Genomic DNA, 6,000 nt, shown 5'->3' on the forward strand with positions numbered 1-6,000 from the left:
CTAAGCAACAGTCAGGAGATGGAAATTGGCTCCAAGACTTGAATATTTCCAGCATCCCCAGCTTCTACTCCTTTCCTCTGCTGCTGCACAGCCAGTGGGAAGTTGGATGAGACGGCTAATGGCTGGGTAGCAGGGGAATAAAGCAGTGGGAAGTTTAGTCAGTGTATTGTTCAACTGCCTACAAAGCCACTGTATCCATGTCTTTTCACTTTTTAAAGGGACTTGTCCATCTGTAAGCTTTAACATGTTGGTCCAAGCATTCACAAAGTCAGACATTAATTCAGCATAAGAAGTCTTACTTAAGCACTGACCTATAATTTGGTTCATTCTGCAGTTGTTTCAGTAGTCCTCGTCTGTTGTTTCAGTTCAGTCCTACAGTTAAGGACTTCAAAATTTTGCCCAAAGGAATATCTCACAGATGTTTTCCAGGCACCCATCATATCTGATTTGTCAAAAATAGAAACTTGTGGCCATTTGCACGTACAATGTCTTTCCCTTGGATGACATGAATAAATAAATACAATTTTTTTTTTTTTTTGTCACATAAGACATGCAGTAAATTTTGATAAGTTCATCTCACTTTTTTATGCTGGAATTCATTTGGTTTGGCAGGACTAAGCACTCCTTTCCTTTGCTTCTCCTTGCTGTGTCAGTTCTACTGTGTTGAATTCAAGACGAAGAAGCTGGTGGAAAAATACCCCACTCAAACCACTTCCGAGAACAAAAGCTGTTTTGAGTTACTGGCTGGGCTGAAGGAAGGAGTGGGATTGGAGTAAAGTGTGTGTCTGGAGAGTGCATAGTTTCTGGTGAGCTCCTGGGAGAAGTACAGGGCTCCCCAGTATTAGAGAGAGATGGACATACTGGACAGACCTCAGCAAAGGGCTGCCAAGATGATGAAGGGACTGGAGCATCGGTCCTAGGAGGGAAGAGCTGGGGCTGTTCAGCCTGGTGAAGAGAGGGCTCAGGGGGATCTCATCAAATGTATAAATACGTGAAGGGAGGGTACAAAGCAGACAGAACCAGACTATTCTCACTGGTGCCCAATTCCAGGACCGGAGGCCATGGGCACAAACTGACACACAGGAAGTTCCCTCTGAACATCAGGAGACACTTTCACTGTGAGCGCTGGCACAGGTTTCACCAAGCGCTGGCACAGATTGCCCAGAGAGGCTGTGAAGTCTCCATCCGTGGCGGTATTCAGAAGTCATCTGGGCATGGTCGTGGTCAGCCGGCTCTGGGTGGCCCTGCTGGAGCAGGGGGTTGGACCAGATAACCTCCAGAGAGACCCCCAACCTCAGCCAGGCTGTGGTGCTGTGAAAATAGCACACGATGCTATGGGTATAGCAGAGATGCGGAGCTGAGATGTGGGCTTTTCCCCCTCGAACCTCAAGAAGCATCCTTCCTCTGGGGCAAATGCAGAAAGGCATGGTACTCATGCAGACAAACTTCTTTTGGAAATTTATTTTCAGTTTTCCTCTAACTTCATACCCGGCGTTTGTTGAGTTGTGAGGGGATGGTTGCCTAGAAATGAGGCACGTGCCTTCTGAGAAGCATTCTAGATTGAGTCTGTGACTGTGCATTCAGCAACTGGTCCTGATGCTTCACAACATGTCAAGAGGTCTCCAGCCCCAAATGGAAAGAAAAGATTCTTTGAGCATCCTTTGAGACTTGGTTTTAACATTCTTATTTCATAAATGGAGCCTTGATCTGGTGGAGGAGCTTCTCAGAGCTGAGTGTCTGATCTGGCTGCTTTTTTGAAATTATAACTATTTATCAGCCAGACCGTGTGTGATGCTGGAGGACTCCTAGTGAAGACTTGTGGCTTACTACCTAGCGAGATCAGTCACTAGTGGAGACACTAAGAGTCTGTAAGTATTAGTTAATTGCCCAGATTTCTAGTAGCTGGATTATTCTAAATTTAACTCATAATCTATGGATGTTGCCCTGGTCAGTCCGGTACTGGGAAGACAAATAGAGGTATGAAAGCAACAGCTGATGGTGTTGCTTAGGAATGAGACAAGTTCACCATACAACAGTGACTAAGGTGCTGAAATAGTTAAAAAGATTTCACAAAATCTCTCCTTTTAGTCGCTGTCCTTGATTTTTCGTGTGTATTTACACAGAAGTAGTGTAGTGGTTTGTGCTGTGCCCCTCTGGCTGTTCTCCCTTGTTTGAGTAGGTGGTTTTCCAGCTTCCCTGTTTTTCAGCCGGACAGTGCTGTTACTTTTCATCACAATGAAAGTGTGAAGGTCAGGAAGAGGCCAGGTCTTCTATTTAATGAATACAGATTTGTTAATTTGCAATTTAATTTTTTTTTAGTGACCAGGAGTCTGTGGAGTAGAAGGGATGTCTGTTAAAAAGTTGTCCTGTGCTCCATCCTCCGTTCTGTTCCCAGGGCTGTGCTGTGCCAGGGTGTCCGGGCAGGTGGAGCCAAACAAAGAGCACAGTTCAGTAACTTCTGTATTGCATTTCATCATTACCATCCTGCCATTCTTTGCCTCGTGTCCTGCACAGAGATTTGGTTTGTTTGGGACATTTGGAGGTCTTTACAGCAGTGAAGTTGCCTGGTCTCCCTTGCTTGATTTCTTGATAGGGCTACGAAGATAATTAGGGGATTGAAGCATCTTTCTTATGAGGAAAGGCTGAGGCACTTGGGTCTGTTCAGTCTAGAGAAAAGAAGACTGAGGAGGATCTTATCAATACTTATAAATCCTTAAAGGGAGGGTGCCAGGTAGATGAGTACAGTCTTTTGTCAGTGGTGCCCAGTGACGGACAAGAGGGAACGGGCACAAAGGTGACCAGACGCAGTTCCATCTCCACCTGAGGAGGGCCTTCTCTGCTGTGAGGGCGGCAGAGCAGTGGCAGAGGCTGCCCAGAGAGGTGGGGGAGTCTCCCCCTCTGGAGCCATCCCAAACCCGCCTGGACGCTGTCCTGTGCCACTGCTGGAGGTGCCCCTGCTCTGGCCGGGGGTGGACTGGGGGAGCTCCAGAGGGCCCTTCCAAATCTGGACCATTCTGTGATTTTTAGCATTCCTTTTCCTTCAAAGATGGGGGTTTTGGGTAGAAAGCTCTTGTTTTCTAGTATGGCATTGAGTGATCCTTTGGGGAGCAGCCTACCCGAGCAGTGAACAGTGCCAGTGGGAAGAAACAGGAAGGGAATTACATTATACCGTGTTTAGAGAACAACAGTAGATCATAAGCATTGCTGTCTCCTGGGTGTCCTCCTCGTGGGCTCTTCAGATGTATGGTACAAGACAAGAGATGTATGAGAAAATTATAGGTAGGAGACTGTCCCGAGCGTTCACAACCTGCTCATTTGTGTACCAGCTCCTCCTTCAGCTGTAGCGGTTGTACTTAGAGAGGAGAGATGATGCAGTTAGAAGAGACAGTGATGGAAATACTAGGGAGTCGCAGACCATCACTCATTGCTTGGCTAACACCCCCTCAAAAGCTACCGGAACATTTTACTGTCTTTTTACAAAAGCAGAATGAAAACCTCAGCCAGGAAGACTCTTGTTAAGGGCCAGTAGTGTCTATTTGTGCCATTGATAAAGGAACACGACACTCAAGAGAAGTGCTTCCTGTTGAACATTGAGGAGAGCATGTCTGAGCCCCAGAAGACCATAGATCCCAGTCGTCTGGCTCTTACACAGCTTCTCGGGAGCACTGAGTAGGTAGAGGTGAGAGAGGGGGTGAGGCAGGTCTCAGCAGAAGAACCAAGACCACCTGGAGGCAGGAGCAATGATTTATTGGAAAGTCAGAACACTTTCTGCCCTAGTGGAAGCATCTCCATGAAGATCTCGAACATTTCATGATACTTACACTGACCTGAGAATCTCATTTCTGTGTTGTGAAAACCCCAGATTTACCAAGAAGGGGATGAACGTGCTTTTTCTTGATGTTCCCTGACACAAAACTGCTAAAGCTGTATCACCCTCCTCATAGGAAATTAGGTCATTATGTAATCCTGCGGCAGATATAAAAAATATTCGTGAGACTAATCAGCCCCTTTGCGATTCCAGTTAGCTTGAAAAGCAGGGATTCAGGGCCCTGCCTCTGGGCATTTGAATTTCTCTCGCTTTTAGTGGAATTACTGTAGCTGAAGATGATCTTCTCCCTTCACCATTTCTCTCTGCACCATTTCATCCTCTCCTGTTCATCTGTTAATTAGACACACAGCCCCTTTGTTTTCCTTGCAATTTCTCCTGTTGCTTAATTATGATATTCCATGGTCTCCATACTTTTCCATTTAATCGGATCCGTCAGGAGCACTGTATAAGAACTGTTTTCTTGGCCATCACAAATTCTGGGTGTTCTGGTTGGAGCTAAGTCTTGAACTTTGGAGACGTCACATGAAAACTGTTTGACATCATTCGTAGTCTTAATTCTCTGTTATGACAAATGTCTTTAATGTCTTCTGACTGCTGATGAAACGCTTTTGACAAGTTCTGAGCTGAGTCCTGGAAATAAAAAGCATGATGAAATGTGGCTTGAAGTGTGGTGAGAGTGAATTAGGAGATGTGAGGGATGTTGGAGCTCCAGCCATTAAGCAGAGAGTCTTGGACACAGGACGTGATGGAGGAATGTGGCTGCCACAGGTGTCCAGAATTAAGTGGATGAGTTTGCTCAGGGACTAGTGTGGGAGCATTTCAGATCTCAGACTTTGACAGCAGACCAAGATAAATGGAGCAGCGGGGCTATAAAAAGAGCGTGCAACCCTCTGAAGTCTTGGCATAGAAAACTTCCTGTAGTCTGAGTTCTAGTGCGGGTGCTTGGAAAGACCAAGTTGACCTGTAAAGTAAAATACTTATTCTCAAACAGTTTAGAGATTAACAGGAACAGTAGAGATGATGAAGAAATCTACTTGTCATAGAGATCCGTTGATGTCCATCCCAGTTTTGCCCAGGTTTATCCTCAAACCAACATTGCAGAGAGAAAGAGCGTTGGGAGGTTTAAAACAAGTCTTTGAAGATGAAACAGATTTAAAAAGAATGGAAAATATTGAACTTGCCTGCAGCTTGGTTTCGCTGTAAGAGCAGTTTTACCCAAGTGGCTCGACTAGATGATAACTGGTTCTGGGAGCATGTAGAGCTGGGTGAGGAGAGCTGTAGCGCTGCTTCTCAGCAGCAAGTCGTAAAAGTATTTGAGTATTTCATGGGCTGACATCTCCTAGTCTCCTCTTTAAGATGCCCATCTTGCTGAACGTGTTGTTGCGTATTGCAGTGGATCAGTGCTGCTTATGCATTCTCTGAATTACGATTACCTGAACGGGGGCTGGAGGAGTACTCTGCTGTATAGCAAATGGAGTGTTGTGGTTGATCACCCAAACGTATGTTGTCTTGCGCAAATTGGATTCTGAAATGTCTTGTGAAGAAAATGGCCAACGGTGAGGCAGACAGGGTGATTGCTGCTGGGTGGTGGGTAGAGTTGGGCTAAAAGGTCCACGAAGATGTTGTGTGCATGGAGACGTGTGTATTAGTCACAGAAAGGTGGAAGGGTTTGATCACACTGAACCTTCATTTAGTGTCTTTATATCACTGCCTTGATGATCAGGTTGACATCAGAGATGTTAATGATCAGGGGACTTACAGGAGAGGCTCTTCACGCACTCACTCTTGCTTCCTGACCTCTTGAGCTATCCAGTTCTTACATCTTCAAATTTACGAAGTTTGTTATTTTAAATTGGATCCAGGCTTTGGAGGTGCTGCAGAGAAAGACCGCAGTTTCCAATTCAGCTGCCTAGTTAGAGCTGGGATTCTTTGGCTTTCTGCTGTCGACTGTGGTGGACACAGGTGTGTAGCAGTGCAGATTCAGGATGAACTCTCTAAGCAGACATATTTGTGCAACAGATCCAGTTCTGTACACATAAAGTGGTTTATTGGTCTTAGTTACATAACAGGGTGCAAAACATACAAATGCCTTAATTTAAAGGCAATGGGAGGAGTTTATTTATAGAATTATAGAATAATTTTCATTGGGAGGCATCTCTGGAGGTCATGCA

At 45.4% G+C, this 6,000-nt stretch overlaps 1 protein-coding gene across 1 annotated transcript in view; it reads left to right on the forward strand.

Annotated features, from left to right (window-relative positions):
* The window catches only part of RANBP10 (RAN binding protein 10), an 85,370-nt gene that overhangs the window by 50,448 nt on the left and 28,922 nt on the right, over positions 1 to 6,000 (forward strand). The gene's annotated exons all lie outside the window — the stretch shown is intronic.

Source organism: Charadrius vociferus, unplaced genomic scaffold, assembly GCF_000708025.1.
Source record: "Charadrius vociferus isolate BGI_N301 unplaced genomic scaffold, ASM70802v2 scaffold621, whole genome shotgun sequence".
Classification (NCBI taxonomy): Eukaryota; Metazoa; Chordata; class Aves; order Charadriiformes; family Charadriidae; genus Charadrius; species Charadrius vociferus.